At 43.3% G+C, this 17,057-nt stretch overlaps 1 long non-coding RNA gene across 1 annotated transcript in view; it reads left to right on the top strand.

Annotated features, from left to right (window-relative positions):
- LOC135365476 (uncharacterized) overlaps nucleotides 1–17,057 on the top strand; it is a 595,495-nt gene that overhangs the window by 2,182 nt on the left and 576,256 nt on the right. Inside the window, exon 2 of the long non-coding RNA XR_010413408.1 lies at nucleotides 201–282. This is a non-coding gene — a long non-coding RNA (uncharacterized LOC135365476). The remainder of the gene's footprint in view (nucleotides 1–200; nucleotides 283–17,057) is intronic.

The following is a 17,057-nucleotide window of genomic DNA, read 5'->3' on the forward strand; positions in this document are numbered from 1 at the left end:
CTCCATATCTGTGACCCCAAGTGCTGCTCATTCGTCAAGTCCAAATCTTTTCAATGAAGCCTTCTTTGATATACTTGAATAGAGGTCATTGTTCTTTATTTTGAACCCATACAGCATCTTGTCTTATCTGTCTTATGGTACCACCACTTTTTTTTTTTGGCCTTCTATTGGCATTATTTATGTATTTGTTTGCTTTCCAGGCTTGTAAACATCGTGAAGGAAGGATCTACCCACAATTCGCTGTGAATTCTGCACAGTGACTAGTACATCACTTGGTATAAAGTAAGTACTTGTTTTTGGTAAATGAATAAATCAGTGAATGAAGGATGTGGATCTGGGGATAAGCCTTGCCAGGTGAATGAGATTGGGATAAAAGGAGGAGAGAAGAGAGTATTATGTCAGGGTTAGGGAATGAAAAGCCCGAGATTCAGCCTGCAGTCTCAGTTCTCAGATTTGTCCCCGGAATCCAGGATCTCCAAGTGGAGGAGAGGACAGTGATGGAGAAGGGGCTCCATATAATTTGTTCACTCACAGATGAGAGGCAGGACTCGTGGGGGGTGGCCTCCCTTGCTCCTGGGGTGACTGCAGCCTGGCTGAGGCCGAAGTGTTCCGTACCAAGCAGTAGCTTGTGATTAGTATGCTCCTTGTGTTCCCGGACAGAACAGATGTCTGTCTGCTTTTTTCTGTTTAATGATGATGGCAGGTTCCCAATGATCAAGATCCAATTTCACATTTTCTGAGATGCCGTGGCTGAGAAATCCTGTTTAGCCCAGTTCTGAGGCCCAGCCTCCTTTGCAGGAATCTTTGCTTTGCAGATTCAGAGGGACTGAGGGTGCAGTGGGCGGGAGTGGTCTCAGCCTTGCTCAGGTGGAGCAGGTGATTGGAGGGCATTCCAGGCATGGTCTCTACCTAAGTATATTTGCTTTTCTGCATTCCTTTTCCCCTAACAATAGGTAACACTAGGGCTCTTGTGGGTCCTGTAAGCCAATTGGTTCAAGAGAATATTTGATATTTGAAATAATTTCTTTGATAAGTTTATCTTTGGAGGGAGACAATATATTAGCTGCTACTCTAGTGATTAGTGAAAGAGTCAATTCGATCATTTCTGGTAACAGGTTGATTTTAGGGGTGGAGAAGGAATACCATAGGGCTGGACTAGAAATATGGGTTCAGAATCTGAAAAGCTGCCCCAAGATCTCAGCAGTGTATTTCTATAGTGTTTTATTTTTTTCTGTGTTCCCTACCAGAGTTGTATTGAGATATAATTGACATGCACTATTGTGTAAGTTTAAGGTATACAACACGTTGATTTGTACACTTACATCTTGCAAAATGATTACCCCCAGAGCATTAGTTAATACTTCCATCACTTCATGTAATTACCATTCCTTTTTCTGGTGAGAACATTTTAGTTCTACTCTCAGCAACTTTCAGTATATGTATACAATGTAATACAGTATTATTAAACAATAAGCATCATGCTGTACATTGGATCCCAGAATTTACTCATCTGATTACTGGAAGTTTTTGACTTTTGACCAACATCTCCTCATTCCACCCACACCGCCGCCCCCCCCCCCCCCCGCCTCCCCAGCCCCTTGTGCTAGTTATATTGAAATTCACAGATACATAGATCCTGTCCCCCAGAGGTTTCTAATCTAATCTGGCCTTGGAAATAAATCATGTACATAAATAATTATGATACAAGTATCCCAGGAGAGAAACAGATAAGCTGCTGTGGGAGTTGAAAGAATTAAGAAATTACTTCTGATTTGGGGATAAATGAAGGACATCTTAGATTGGAGGCTTTGAAAGGCTTTGAAAAAAGTGTGTCCAATGACCTTGGATCTTAAAATACAAGGGAAATTTTTAAACTTGTGACTGCAAGGAAGAAATCCAGAGATGGGCCTGGAAAAATGCCCAGTGTGGAGCCCTGTAGCTCTAGAAACCGACACATTTTTACTTCTGCGTTATTACTTTTTTCATTCTGTTTCTTCTCTACCTCCCCCAATTAGATTTGAAGCTTTTAAAGTATTTCTAATTCTGCTTCCTGGTAGCTGCCTTCTGAGGCTTTATGTTCTTCATGAAAATAGAGACAGTAGTATCAAGATTTAATCTTGAGTCAAGGCTAATGTTTGGAGGGAAAATGTTTTGGAACCAGTTGATATGGTGTGAGAACGGGCTGGAGCGTGTGTGTGTGTGTGTGTGTGTGCATGCGTGATATACACATATTAAACACAAGGATTAAAGGTTTTAAATATGGGGATTGATTTCATGTATGTTTTGTGGTCACTACAGAGAGGTCATCATTGCTCTGGCTTCAATGTCAAGGATGTGGTTATTATTTGAGATGGAAACTAATAGATAGGTAGGTAGGCAGACGGATAGATTAAGCATAGCACATCAAAAGGAATGAGATCTTGCCATTTGCAACGAGGTGGATGGAACTGGAGGGTATTATATGTTGAGCGAAATAAGTCAAACAGAGAAAGACATGTATCATCTGACCTCACGGATAATGAGGAATTCTTAATCTCAGGAAACAAACTGAGGGTTGCTGGAGTGGTGGGGGGTGGGAGGGATGGGGTGGCTGGGTGATAGACATTGGGGAGGGTATGTGCTATGGTGAGTGCTGTGAATTGTGCAAGACTGTTGAATCTCAGATCTGTACCTCTGAAACAAATAATGCAATATATGTTAAGAAAAAAAAAATAGCAGGAGGGGAAGAATGAAGGGGGGAAATCAGAGGGGGAGACGAACCATGAGAGACGATGGACTCTGAAAAACAAACTGAGGGTTCTAGAGGGGAGGGGGTGGGAGGATGGGGTGACTGGTGATAGACACCGGGGAGGGTATGTGCTCTGGTAAGCGCTGTGAATTGTGCAAGACTGTTGAATCTCAGATCTGTACCTCTGAAACAATGCAATATATGTTAAGAAAAAAGAAGAAGAAGAAGAAGAAGGTAGCGGGAGGGGAAGAATGAATGGGGGGAATCGGAGGGGTAGACGAACCATGAGAGACAATGGACTCTGAAAAACAAACAGGGTTCTAGAGGGGAGGGGGGTGGGAGGATGGGTCAGCCTGGTGGTGGGTATTGAGGAGGGCACGTTCTGCATGGAACACTGGGTGTTATGCACAAACAATGAATCATGGAACACTTCATCTAAAACTAATGATGTAATGTATGGGGATTAACATAAGAATAAAAAAAAAATAAAGAAAAAAAAAGGAGATAGTAGGAGGGGAAGAATGAAGGGGGGAAATCGGAGGGGGAGACGAACCATGAGAGACGATGGACTCTGCAAAACAAACTGAGGGTTCTAGAGGGGAGGGGGGTGGGAGGATGGGTTAGCCTGGTGGTGGGTATTGAGGAGGGCACATTCTGCATGGAGCACTGGGTGTTATGCACAAACAATGAATCATGGAACACTACATCTAAAACTAATGATGTAATGTAGGGGATTAACATAAGAATAAAAAAAAGATTAAGCATAGCAGCATGTGGATATGGATATGTAGAAGACACTTTGTAAGTAGGACCCTGCTTTGTAAGTAGGTTGTTTCTCAAAAAAGCTAAAACCCATTCAGTTACCTTCTTGGTAGGTCATGGCTATACAACTCACCATTGCTTAGTGGATGGAAGAAGAGTGTTGATTCCCTTCGTTCTAAAACTTTGTGAACCAGGCCACCTTCTGGTTTATTATGAAGGAAGCCTGGGCTGGGTACACATTTCTCAGGCTCACTCTTACAGCCTTAGGCAGTTTCTAAAATCATTTCAGACTTAGGTGTTCAGTTTTGAACCCTAAGAAAAGCTGGCAGGACCTGAGCTTACTTATAAGAAATTGGTTCATGTTAAAAGTTGCTGGTGATCCATAAAATGATGCCTGGTTGGCATCATGCCTGCTGGAAGGCATTTTATGTGACAGGACACAAAATTGGCTGACATGTAGGAATACTCTGACTTCAGGGGCTCTAGGGAAGATCATTGCTCAAAAAAGTCTTTCTCCAACTTCTACCTAATTTCAGAAATATTCCAAAGTATCCTCCTTCTAGTGTGTAGCTTTTTTCCCCATCAAATTCTCCAAGAGTGGTTGATAGTTCTTTGTATCTGTTAGTCAAGAAAGGGCCTGAGAGCATTGAAGGGAATGGCCACAAAGTCGATAGGACCAGAGAAGAAATTTTGGGTTAAAAGTAGACAACTCCCCCACCTTTTTTGTGGCAAATCTAATTGTATCAGTATCAATAATAGCATATTTACTACTTTACGTTGCTAATGGTATAGCTCGAAATACTTGATAATGTCCCTACCTTTTGGGGATCCAGTAACTAAAGATTTCTTGCATTCTTTCTTTTTTTTTTTTTAAAGATTTTATTTATTTATTTAAGAGAGAGAATGAGATAGAGAGCATGATAGGGGGAGGCTCAGAGGGAGAAGCAGACTCCCCGCTGAGCAGGGAGCCTGATGCAGGGCTCGATCCCATGACCTTGAGATCATGACCTGAGCCAAAACCAAGAGTTGTATGCTTGAGCCACCCAAACACTCCTCAAATCTCTAAATTTCTAAGAACTATTCCTTTGTTAAAAGTCAGATTCTCAGTTATGTTATTAAATTAATTACCCCCAAATGAAAACTTGTTCATATAGTGCATCACAGTTTGTAAACTGATTTTTAAAAAATATTTTATTTATTTATTTAATTGACAGAGAGAGAGAAAGACAGCGTGAGGGGGAACACAAGTAGGGGAAGTGGGAGAGGGAGAAGCAGGCTTCCGGCTGAGCAGGGAGCCTGATGCGGGGCTCGATCCCAGGACCCCAGGATCATGACCTGAGCCGAAGGCAGTCGCTTAACCGACTGAGCCACCCAGGTGCCCCCTAAGTTCTGTCTTAAAGTATTGACCTGACAGTCTTGAGTTCTTGGAGGAGGAATGAAATGTATGCTATAGCTTCTTTTTCTCAGCTCATCTGGGCTCCAGCTTTGCTGGCTGCATACACATGCCTTAAAAAAGTCCATCTAACAAAATGGCAGACCTTGTATAAGTAGCTTCTCTAAATTCTGGAGGAATCAATGCCAAAGAATTCCTCTGCTTTAATTGCTTCTGTGGAGACAAATCTTATGCATAAGCTGGGTGTTATTCAGCAGGTGTCCAAATACCTGGATAGTATACTTTGTCCTCCAAAATATTCAGACAATGAACATATAAAACCTATTTCATAATAAATAGTAATTTAATTAGATTTTGGAAGAAGAGTTGAGAGACATGAATGTTAAAGTTTAATGGGGACACATTTTTAAAAGGAGGTGATCAATGATGCCTAGAGAGACATCTGCAAGATTTCATCACTAGAGACGAAACCTTACCTAAGAGCCACGAAGCCTGATTCGTAAGCTAGTTCTATTTCCACTGCTTCCTGGTGTGGTGTCTGATTTATTTGTGTCACACTGAAGAAGGAGGGGGTGTCATTAGTCATCTTTTCCCCAAGGTCCGCTGAAACTTGTTGTAATAAAAACAGTACAGGAGAGTTATGTATCACTGTTATGATGCCCGTATGACAACCAAGACCATAATGGGGAAATGGAACTTTGGGGAAATATTTCCTCTATCTAGAAGGAGCAAATTTGAAGAGCAGTTTGATTTGTATAAGTTAGAAACAGTGCTGTTCACTTGGCTTGTCAGAAATAATGAATGTGGATACATAATGTAGTCTAGGTTGGGTCCTCTGGTTTCACAGGCCCAAAACTTGGACACTGTATTTTGAAATTAGAGAAGAGAGGTTATTGTGATTTTTTTTTTTTTATGCTTTGAAATTCCGTCAACCTAGTTTACCCAGTCCTGAGGAGTTAGTTCAGCTGCCATCCCACCTTTTGCCAGATGGCTCAGCACATGGCCTAAAGGCCATATCTTTGGGTGTATGTAAATAGTCCTACAGTTGCTTAGTCAAATATGAGTCAAAGTAATATTGCTGTATGCTGTCTGGAACTTTAGAGAATGTTAGAGTCCTGTCCTCCTTCCTTCCTAATCAAGGTGTCCTTAAGTGGTGGCCTCTGGAAACCCATCTAACTCCAAGATTCATCCCTTTAGACCCAAGATTCTGTGCTCTTTAACGTCTTCTCGTTAAACCTCCTTTATTCTCTGTTCTAATTATTTCCTCCCTTGCACTAACATTTTCCTTTCTAGGTGTTCTTTTGTTGCATCTATTCGTCCCACCTGTTATCCTTCTTCCTTCTGCTATCCTTATATTTGAGAATAGCTTAATTAAATTCAAAAGCACTTATTAAAACCAGTATTTATAATACATTTATGTATATTTTGTGGGAAGATATGAAAGGATTAAAGATGCAGTCTCTAGCTCATCCTTTAAGATCAGAGCTATCTACATCACCTTTCTAAAGCAATGGATGGCCCACTGTAGGTGTGGGACTGAGATACGAATCCTAACAAAGTGCCTTAAATCCTATAGACACTCAATATGCCTGTTGAATGAGAGAAAGTCAGGCTGGATTTAAAGTCAGGAACAGACCACCATAAAATGACCATGCTCATTAGTGGTGAAGGCTTAATATGGAAAAACATTTTGCAACTTTTTGTAAGTTTCCATCAGGCCTTCTGCCCACCCTATGCTCTGGTCACACCAAGTTAATTACACAAACTTGCTTGCACACTATCTTGGGCTCGTCCATCATTACCCCTTACCATTTGGTGAAATTATAGTCATTGTTCCTGGCCCAACTGAAAGGTCACCTCATATGGGAGACATTCTCTAAACTGCTCCAACTACCACACTGTAAGGGTGTGTGGATAATTCCTCCAATTCTGTCCATGTGTCCCTCCATCCTGCCCCACTCTTGGGCTGAAGAGGCCAGATCAAGCTTTCAAAATCTTCCTCAAAATAGCTCAATACATGACTGTATTGAGCATGTACCATGTAGGATGCAAGATGGGAAAATACAAAAAGAAATAAATCATGACCCTGAACTCAAGAGCTCATAGTCTAGTATGCAAATCCATACCTGTACCTAAAACAATACAGAGTGGTAAGGGTTATAATAGAATCAGGGTTTACGCTTGATAACTTCTTTAAGTATTCCCAACTGGAGAATCATTAGTTTGAGACAATAGATTACTTGTGAAAAACTACAACTACAGATTGTATTTAGAAATCTCCAAACATGAGAAGGGTGTATAGTTTGAAAGTATCCAGTAAGCAACTGACCCCATAATGTATCTCCTGTAAAATGACCATGCCTTACCCTCATCAATAGCCTTGCTCTCTGGCCAGCTTCCTCTGGAGAGAGACAGAGGCTGTGGCTTGCTATTGATGGGGAAGAGGGAGGGCTGACGGGGGTGGGGTGGGGTGGGTGTGGTGGGGGAGCAGGCTGCAGATTCTCATGCCTATGAATTCCTACTTCATAGTATTGGGGTTTTGAGGATAGACGGCTTGGACGAAGAAGGGAAGGCATAGGGAAGGAAGATACATCCTGTCCTGTTGGGCCCATCTTAAATTCCAAGGATGCTCAGTCAAGAGCTTGACAATAGTAAGAGCCCCAATCAGGCAATTATGCAATATCTAATGTTCCTAAGCTATTGTACTTGTATTAATTCTACCGTCCTGGAAGAGGAAATGTGCTTGAAACATTGGAAGTAATTTAAGCTAAATAATTTTACAGTGAATCTGTTTTCTGCCAAAGAGGAAGCTCAGGTCAGTGGCCAAACCAACTCTTGGAAGGGAACTTAGGGGCAGCTGAGGGGATCAGATTTTAACCTTCAAAGCATCAGGTTCCTACTCGGAGTTGAGCGAAGGAGACTCAGGGGGGTGGCCAAATGGTCAGCCCTGGAGCTACCCCAAGAATTACCTTTTCTGGAAGGATGTGAGCAGATAGTTCTCATAAGGAGGTACAGGGACCAATAAACATGGTAAAAAATATTGACTGGCCCACCTTAATTGACCTTATTTCCGGATAAGATCACACTCACAGGTACTGGGGGTTAGGACTTCAGCACATCTTTTTCAGGAGCACATGTGAAGCCATATCAGGGAGTATGGGATCATGTCATTGTTTTTCGAAAATGAAATTGTCAACAGTTCTACACTATTCCATTTTACAGATGTAATGAATTAAAATATCCATCCAAGTGAAAAAATTTAAATGATTATACTCAGTTTTGGTAAAGATTTAGAGAAATGTGCGTATTTTTATTTTTATACAGATAGCGTGTCTGATACTGGATACAATTCTCCTTGGCTGAATAATCTTACCTCCACTCAGAGGTGTGGCTTGAGGACCAGACTGGGAGCCGAGGTACCCTCTGTTGGGACGGGTGAAGGCTCATTTTGCAAACCAGTCAGGCCCGAGTCTCTGACATCTGTATGGGAGTTTTACAGTCTTTGGAATAGAAAAGAGAGGTAAAGCTATCCAAATAGTAAGCAAGTAGTAAGTCACCCCTGTCCATTCCCACACCAGCCTCAAAGCCCCTAGGCCTGAAGATGATTCCTTTTGTAGGCACTACCAGCCCCGGGCAACTCCTCTGTATGTTCCTTGCCTACGCCTTTCCTGTGCTCTGAGTCCAGGCCAACAGCTGCTTTGTCACTGGGTGTTGCAAACGGACTGACCTTTGGAGGCCTGCTTGAACCAGGTGAGAAGCCGGTATGCAAGGTATGCAGGTGGACCTTCCAACATTAGCTTGTGCATTCCTCAAGGGTCAGGCCTGTGCTGTGCTCATTTTTAAAGACTCAGCATGAGGATGATCTACATGTTAGTGGAACTAATCAGAAACTTCTGTGTTGGCCTTTCTGGAATATATTCCTGGGAGATTCCTAGTTAACAGACAGCTCATCTAGAAACCACTGGAAGGGGCCACCCAGGGTTCCTTTTACCTAATAGCCAGTGCTCCCTCCCTCCTCACTGCCTCCCACACTCTGTGGCTTTCTGTCTTTCTGTTGTGTGTTCTGACCCCCAGGGTCTATGGCATCCTTAAAACAAGCAAATGGCCACCTGACCCCATATCCAAGCTGGGCCAACCCTAGGAAGTGGTGGTCAGCCTCCAGCAATCAGTGCAAGCTCTCCCCAGGGGAGCTCACCAGAATTCTGGCAGCCTGGGTGGGGGGAGTATACCAAAACTGCTCTGTTCGCTTTTCTGGAAGGAAATAGCATGGGCAATTCTGCTGGGGAAATGCTCAGTTTTTGAGCAGGGGCTTGTGTGGAGTTGTGGAGACACTAGATTGTTCTGGAAAGTCTTTCCTTCCTTTTTGTTTCCTGTGCCACTCAGGACCTTTCTTAGGCTCTTGTGTTTGTTTTGGTGGGAAAGACAGCCCAACCCAGACTCTGCTCTCTGGAGCCGCCTGCGTGGAGTATCCTGGTAACATGGCTGGTGGGAGGAGTGCAGCTGAGCTCTTGGGATTGGTGCTGCTCTATTAACAACTGAAAGAGAAACAGTTTCAAGTGGGAGATGAGAATGGTAACAGAAAACCTATTTCTTTTCATTTCCCCAGCAGTTATAGATTCTGAGCAAAATTGCGAAAGCCCTCTCCAATTTGGAAGAATAACACTTTGGTAACATGTTGGAATAGATAGAGCCTCTTGATTAATAAACGTGATTGGGACACAAAAAGCACAGAAAACTGGGATCACTCTTATTCTTCACCATAATCAGGTAGCAAAGCATCACTTCTTGGAGGGTTGAATGCTGAAACAGGAAGCTTCAGATTAGAAAGCATTCTTGCAGGTTTCCTGATTGTGCCCACTTGTGGGGAAGGATGTTAGAAAGGCTGCTCGGGCAGGGGAGAGATACCTGGGGTGACTCCAACCTTTGGTCTGGGCCCGGGCATTGTCTTAATGGTTTTCCAAGAGGGCAGTAACACAGTTTGAGAACCCCACTCTTCACAGAGTTTCTTTGAAATAGCCTCTTCCCTGTTATCAGACCACAAAACCACCTCTGCTCAGCACTAAGACTCATGCACACGCACACGTTTGGATGCATACACCTTTGCTTCAAGTGCTCTCTGCAGATATTCTGTGGTCATACTTGTGATGTTTATCCCACCAGGTGATAATCAGAAGCCAATGGCAAACTATTGAGTGTTAGTTCACCAGGTATCAGAAGCTATAGTTTATCTGCATTATCCCATTAATCCTTTATTTCCTCGCTAGGTAGCAACTATTAGTGTCCTTCCTTTACAGAGAAGGAAACAGAAGCTCAGAGAAATTACATGATTGGCCTCAGTCCATGAAGCTAGCAAGGGACCGAGTGGAGATCGGAAGTCAGGTCTCTGGACCACTCCACCATATGTTGATGGAAGAGACACTCGAGGGTGTGAGGGGGTAGACCTCGCAGGGACTCTCCTGGGCTTCTCTGCTGGTGAGTCTGCCCTTAGAGATGCTCATCCACATTAGGTGCCATTGCTTCTGCCCTAGAGACTTACAATTCCCCAAGTATGGGAGAAGGGGGTGAGGCTGCTGTATGTTTTGGTTTATATTCTTGAGATCATCTTGTCTCATATTGGTCACCCCCTGCCCGCCTCTCTGGCAGTGGTGGGGATGAGTGGAATGAGGTTCTGTCACAGGTGAAAGCAAATTTGCTCATTTTCATTTACTCACCCACCCACTCACTCACATACTCATGAAATACATCTTTGAACCCTTTTCTTCCTGTGTGTGACGCACAGCCTGGGAATGCTGTGGGGGAATTGGACAGATGGGAGTGGATATGTGTTACTCATTGAACCTATCTGAAGACTCCCTCCTCCTGGCCTCAGGGTGACAATGCCAACCTCAAGAAAGAGATGAGAGTACTAAATGAGAGAATATATGAGAAAGTACTTCATCAGTTCTGAAGTGCTAAAGAAATAAAAACCATTGCTGTCATTTATATCTTAATGGGTTACCAAGATGGGACCTTGTCTCTGCTCCCAGGATGCCTGCCAACAATCAGCATCTGCTCTTCTTGCTGGTTGCTTACATTAGCTCTCCTGAAATTCAAACCCAAACCATATTTGAGTTCCTACTGTGCTCAAATGCGCAATCTCACTCAGTCTCTGAAAGTGCACTTAAGGAGGAAACAGTGTCCAGGACCCAGTTTTGCAAAAATGGCAACATTTTCTATATATTCATTATGTATCAAGGACACCTTTCCAAGGATAGCCCTTCCTCTGCCATTTTAAGACGACTTTGTTCTTGTTAACAGTTATATAGTATTTCATTACATAATTCAGCATCCTATATTTACTCAGCCCCCTATTCATAGGCATGTGTATTGCTTCCAACTGTCCCCGTTGCAAACAACGCTTTAATGAAAATCTTTGTACACATGTCAGTGTGGATTTGTGTCCGTATTTCTTTTAGATGAAAGTGAGATTGTGAGTTGGAGGAAATTTACATTTTATATTTTGTCAGATACTGTCAAATTGCATTCCAAAAAGGATGTACCAATTTATACTATCTCACACTGTATGTATGAATACTAGGTTGTACCAATTTATACTATTTCACACTGTATGTGTGAGTACTCCACATTCCTGCCAACACAGGATATTAACAATCTGTAAAAACATTTGACAAACTTATGGACAAAATTCATATTTCATTATTTACTTTGTGTTCCTTTGTTAACAAGACTGTTCTTTGGCTTTTATATTTCTTCTGTAAATTGCTGCTATGTCTTTCAGCTATTTTTCTATGGATTGTTGATATTTTTCTTCACTAAGTTGTAGGAGGTCTTTATATCTTTTGGATGTTAAGATTTGTTTGTTGAGTATATTACAAGGGATTGCCTTTCTGTAGTGTTGAGTAAATCTCCTTTTACTCATGTTAATGGGTATTAATCTCCCCTTCCCTAAGAACCTCTTGGGGTCATAAAATTCCCTTCTTCTTTTGGCATGCCAGGTACAGAATCTTGGCACTGAATTTTTGAGAGGTATCTACCTATAGAATGATGCCATAGGAATATTGGAAAAAGCATAAACTTTAGACACAGGTAGTCTGATACTGAGTGTTGATTCTATCATCTGCCCTCTGGGTGACTTCGGGAGAGTTGCGTAACCTCTCTGAGCTTCTGCTTCTTTATTGTAAGATGGAATAGCTGTCTTCTCTGAGTACCATATCTATCCCCAAATCCTGAAGATGTTTAGAAGTCTCTCTTCTAGGAGGTCTGTGGCATATAAAGGGTTTAAGAAGGCAGTTAAGTTATATAGACCAGGGAGATCTGGGAACCCTGAACGGGGCTTCAGTCACTAACCTGGCAAAGTAGGTTTTTTATGGTTTTTAATTGAGAACTGATTAACACAGAAGAAAACTTAAGGATTTTTGATGAGTTTTGACAATTATATACACTTATGTAGTTACCACCCAAAATAAGATATGTAAAACTTCCACCCCCCTCAGCAAGTTCTCAGTACCCCTTGTACTCTTGACAGCTTTCTGATTTCTATCACAGTGTATTCATTTTCCCTGTATTTGGCTTTCATATAAATGGAATCATATCATATATATGCATTTGTGCCTGGCTCCTTTCACTCAACATAATTTGAGAATCATTCATGCTATTTCATATATCAATAGATTGGTCCTTTTAATCACAGACCAGCATTCCATTACAGGGAGATACCACAATTTATTTATCCATTCTCCTGATAATGGACATTTGGGTTGTTTCCAGTTTGGGCTACTATGAGTAAGTATGCTACAAACATTCTCATACAAGTCTTTTGGTGGACATGTATTTTCATTTCTTTTGGGCACCAGAGTGGGCTGTTTGAGCCAAGTGTATGTTTAGCTCCATCAGAAACTTCCAAATAGGTTTTCCAAAGTGGTTGCACCGATTTTGCAATCCCACCAGCAACATAAGAGCATCCCAGGTGGTGTTTTGAGCTGTTTTGCTTTTACCCCTTCTAGTGGGTGTGAAGTGGTATCTCATTGAGGTTTGGCAAGTTGGAATTAATGTCTTAATTTTCAGTGGTGAGCTATCTGTCCATATCCGTGTACCTTTCTCTCTTTCCATGTGTGTTGGCTCTCCTGCGACATTTGAAATTCCATGAGGGCAGAGGCGCTGCCTAATGGACCTTCCCCAAATTCCTGACTACACCAAACACAAGGCAGGGGACAGAGTGGCTACTTGATTTCTTGTTGGTTGATTTCTTGCTGCTAAGAAAGGCGTGCAGACTATTTTGTGAGGAGGACAGACGAGAAGGACCGTCACCACCAAAAGCTTTCCAAATGCTTGCAACTTGTGTTGGTTTCCTTGGAGGCAGTTCTCAGATATCTTAGGAGAGACAGGCTCTGGTTTCTGTCTCCCCGCTCCTCATTCTCTCTCTCTCTGACAATGAGGTAATTAGTCAGGGCTTCTTAGCAGCTACTGGATGTGGGTGGCACTTTGATGTGTCAGGGCTGTTCAGCAACAGCAAATTCAAGAGGGCAGAGAAACAGGTGAGTTGGGGTCTCTTATTGGCCAGCTTCCCTTTTCTATCTCAATTGGCCTGCTCCCTGCATTTTAATTCTGATAGATGTCATGTAGTATCATGAAAATGGCTCTTTTTTGATTTTTAGAGTTTTTTGTCCTTTGACCTGAATATATTCCCATAAGAAAATGAAATAGATAAATGAAATTGTCTACAATGTCGAATTTTTTTTCTTCCAAGAATTTGAAGATAGAAGTCTACTGATAAACTGAAAATTTTCTGAAGATAATCACAGATTGCATGATGATTTCTTTTGCTGTCTAAATGTTGTATCAGAGAATACTGTGAAGCTCTTTTCTTTGTTAGAAATCAGACTTTTTTGCCCCATGAGAGTAGTGGGGGGCCTGTATAGTGGAGAGCATTTCAGTCAGGACTCCAGTGCAGGCTTTGGCAAGACCTTGCACGAGGACTTGGGACAGGTGCAAACATCCCAAATTTCATGGCTTGCTGTTGGAGGAAGTCATCAAGAAGAGGACGTGACCACAGGTTGACTGGATAGCTGGCCCAGGTTCCATAGCCCTCCCCTGCCCCTGAATGTACCTTCTACCCACCATTCCCACAGTGGGGACCATTTTCAAGGACACAGCCTTGAGAGTAAGGTGTTGCTGGGACCATCTGGACTGTATGTGTGTCTGTATAAACTTTTAAGGTTCTTGCAGGCAGATGGGGAGGTCTACTGATCTGGTGGCCGTGGAGGACAAGCCTCGTGTGTAGGTTCCTTTGTGTATTAGAATCATCCCCACTACATCTGTATCTTTGGGGTAAATACCCAGTAGTGCAATTGCTGGGTCATAGGGTAGCTCTATTTTTAACTTTTTGAGGAACCTCCACACTGATTTCCAAAGTGGCTGTACCAACTTGCATTCCCACCAACAGTGTAAGAGGGTTCCCCTTTCTCCACAACCTCTCCAACATTTGTTGTTTCTTGCCTTGTCAATTTTTGTCATTCTAACTGGTGTAAGGTGGTATCTCAGTGGGGTTTTGATTTGAATTTCCCTGATGGCTAATGATGTTGAACATTTATGCACCCCAATGTTCATAGCAGCAATGTTCACAATAGCCAAACTGTGGAAGGAGCCGAGATGCCCTTCAACAGACGAAAGGATAAAGAAGATGTAGTTCATATATATGATGGAATATTACTCACCCATAAGAAAGGATGAATACCCACCATTTGCACTGACATGGATGGAACTGGAGGGGATTACGTTAAGTGAAATTAGTCAAACAGAGAAAGACAATTATCATATGCTTTCACTTATTTGTGGAACATAAGGAATAGCATGGAGGACATTAGGAGGAGGAAGGGGAAAATGAAGGGGGGAAATCGGAGGGGTAGACGAACCATGAAAGACTATGGACTCTGAGAAACAGACTGAGGGTTCTAGAGGGGAGGGGGGCGGGGAGATGGCCTAGCCCGGTGATCGGTATTAAGGAGGGCACGTACTGCATTGGAGCACTGGGTGTTATACGAAAACAATGAATCATGGATCACTACATCAAAAACTAATGAAGTACTGTATGGTGACTAACATAACATAATAAAAAAATTATTTAAAAAAAAGAATCACCCCCCACCCACCTGCAGAGGCTTGCCTCTTTCTTCTGTCTCCCTCCGTGTACAAGGGGCTGATTTCAGATTTCACCAGGGAAATCCTTGAAGTTGTGAACCAAGATTTACCTGTCAAACCCCTAATCTGACAGTTGTGAGGGGCCCAGAGATTTGAAAAAAAATCAGACACCAAGGAAAGACGTTAAGGTTTTATGCATCACTTTCTTTAATTTACTTGGGGTAATGCATATGAAGTATATTATACTTAGTCAGTACTTCTTGTTTTCCTGTATTTATTCAGCAGATACTGATTGTGTAACTTCTGTGGGCAGGCTTTATGCCAGGTGCTGCAGGGCTGTCTGTGAATCAGACAAGCCCTGTGCCTGGCTTTGCAGAAAGAAGTCAGATAGTGTGGCCATGATCAGCAGGCAAGCCATCAGAGCATTCCAGGGAGTGAATGATGGGGTTGTGGCAGATGCTGGCCACAGCTGTTGAGTTCCTCACTCAGGGCTTGGGGTCATGACAGGCTTCCCAGAATAAACCTCGTCCAGCTTGCAGTGAATGAATGAGACCTAATTAGGCAAAGGGACACGAGGATCACTGTTTGAGCCAGAGGGAACAGGCATGAAAGTTTAGAGATGGGAGAGAGAAGTTGCTCCAGGACCTGAAGTTTATGAACACTGGAGCATGGGGTTGGGAAGATTGTGGTGGGGACAGCAGTGAGGGACGGAGCTGTGGCTGAAGGGAGAGGCTAAGGCACGTGGGGCCCTTCTGAGTCATCTTAGGGAGTGTGTCCTGCATCTTAAGAGCAATGGGAACCTATTGTGTGGTTTTAAACAGAGCAATAACATCATCAGACTTGTTTTCTAGCAAAGTCTATTTGGGTTACTCCGTGGAAGTGGGAAGGCGTGAGGCTGGATGTGGGAAGACTCCCTGTAGAGATTGGGATGTGAGGGGTGCTGGGGGCTGGGAGGAAGTGATGGCTTTGAGAAATGATTCAGTACTTTAGGTTCTTGCCTGATTTCCTCAGCAAGTAATATGTTGGCCGGATGACTCAGGAGGATGTAGAAATGTTGGGAATCCAAATGACCTGTTTTAGCCCCCTGTGGTGCCATTTCTGAGCTCAGAATCAGTAATTTAGAGCTGAGCAGGACTTGATAAAATCAGCAAGATGAATTCCAGGGTGCATGTTGACTGTGTGCGATTTTCTGAGTGCGTGGGCAGCATATGCTAATTGCCGTGCTCCTGCTTTTCCGAGCCGCGTGATGCTGAAGACCAAAAGAATTTATCCCTGTGAGAAAAATGTGCCAGTGTTTCAAAAACAATTCATTTTCTTGTAAGACTGTTGTGTCCTAGATCATCCTGCTCTGTGTAGAGGGGACAAAACCCACTCCAGAGACCAGCGGTGATCTTCCTAGTCTACGGGATAGCTGCAATCCCGGGCTCGGCGGCTGTCCGGTGATCATGATGCTTCCTGCTTTTGGTTTGCTGATCATCACCTTGTCCATTAAAATACTCCTCTCCTGTCGCCAAAGCTGTTATGTCGTGCTCTCCTTGATGGTTTCGGAAGATGAGAGCCAGGTGCCCAGTGGAAGTCCGCAAGCTCATTGCGCGGGGACGGATGAAGCTGACAACCACCAGCCAGAGCTTCCCTGGAAATCTGGCTTCCCAGGGAAGGAAGAGAGACAAAAGATGATAACTTTGCCACCTGTAGTTTAATCAAGGGAGTTGGTAGGCTGCATTGTTGGCCCCAAGAGCAGAGATGAGAGACCCTTAAAATCACCAGAGCAGATTGTCTGCGGGAGCCGCCGGCCACGACCTCTGCCTGCTTCCAGCAGCTGCGGTCACAGCCATATGGAGGAGGGGACCTCCCGCACCTGGCCATGAGCATCGCTGCTGGCTTTGTGACCACAACCCGCTGCTGAGGTGCCCCCTGGGGAGAGCTGCCCCTCTGGCTCCCAAGCCACCTGGCGGGAGGCTGGCCTTGCCCTCCTGTAGCTCTTCTAACGTCAGCTCACTCAGTTTTCGTCCTACTTGACTGTATTGACCTTCTGGA

Source organism: Mirounga angustirostris, unplaced genomic scaffold, assembly GCF_029215605.1.
Source record: "Mirounga angustirostris isolate CCGP_5_RB_7025 unplaced genomic scaffold, mMirAng1.0.hap1 SCAF_8, whole genome shotgun sequence".
NCBI lineage: Eukaryota > Metazoa > Chordata > Mammalia > Carnivora > Phocidae > Mirounga > Mirounga angustirostris.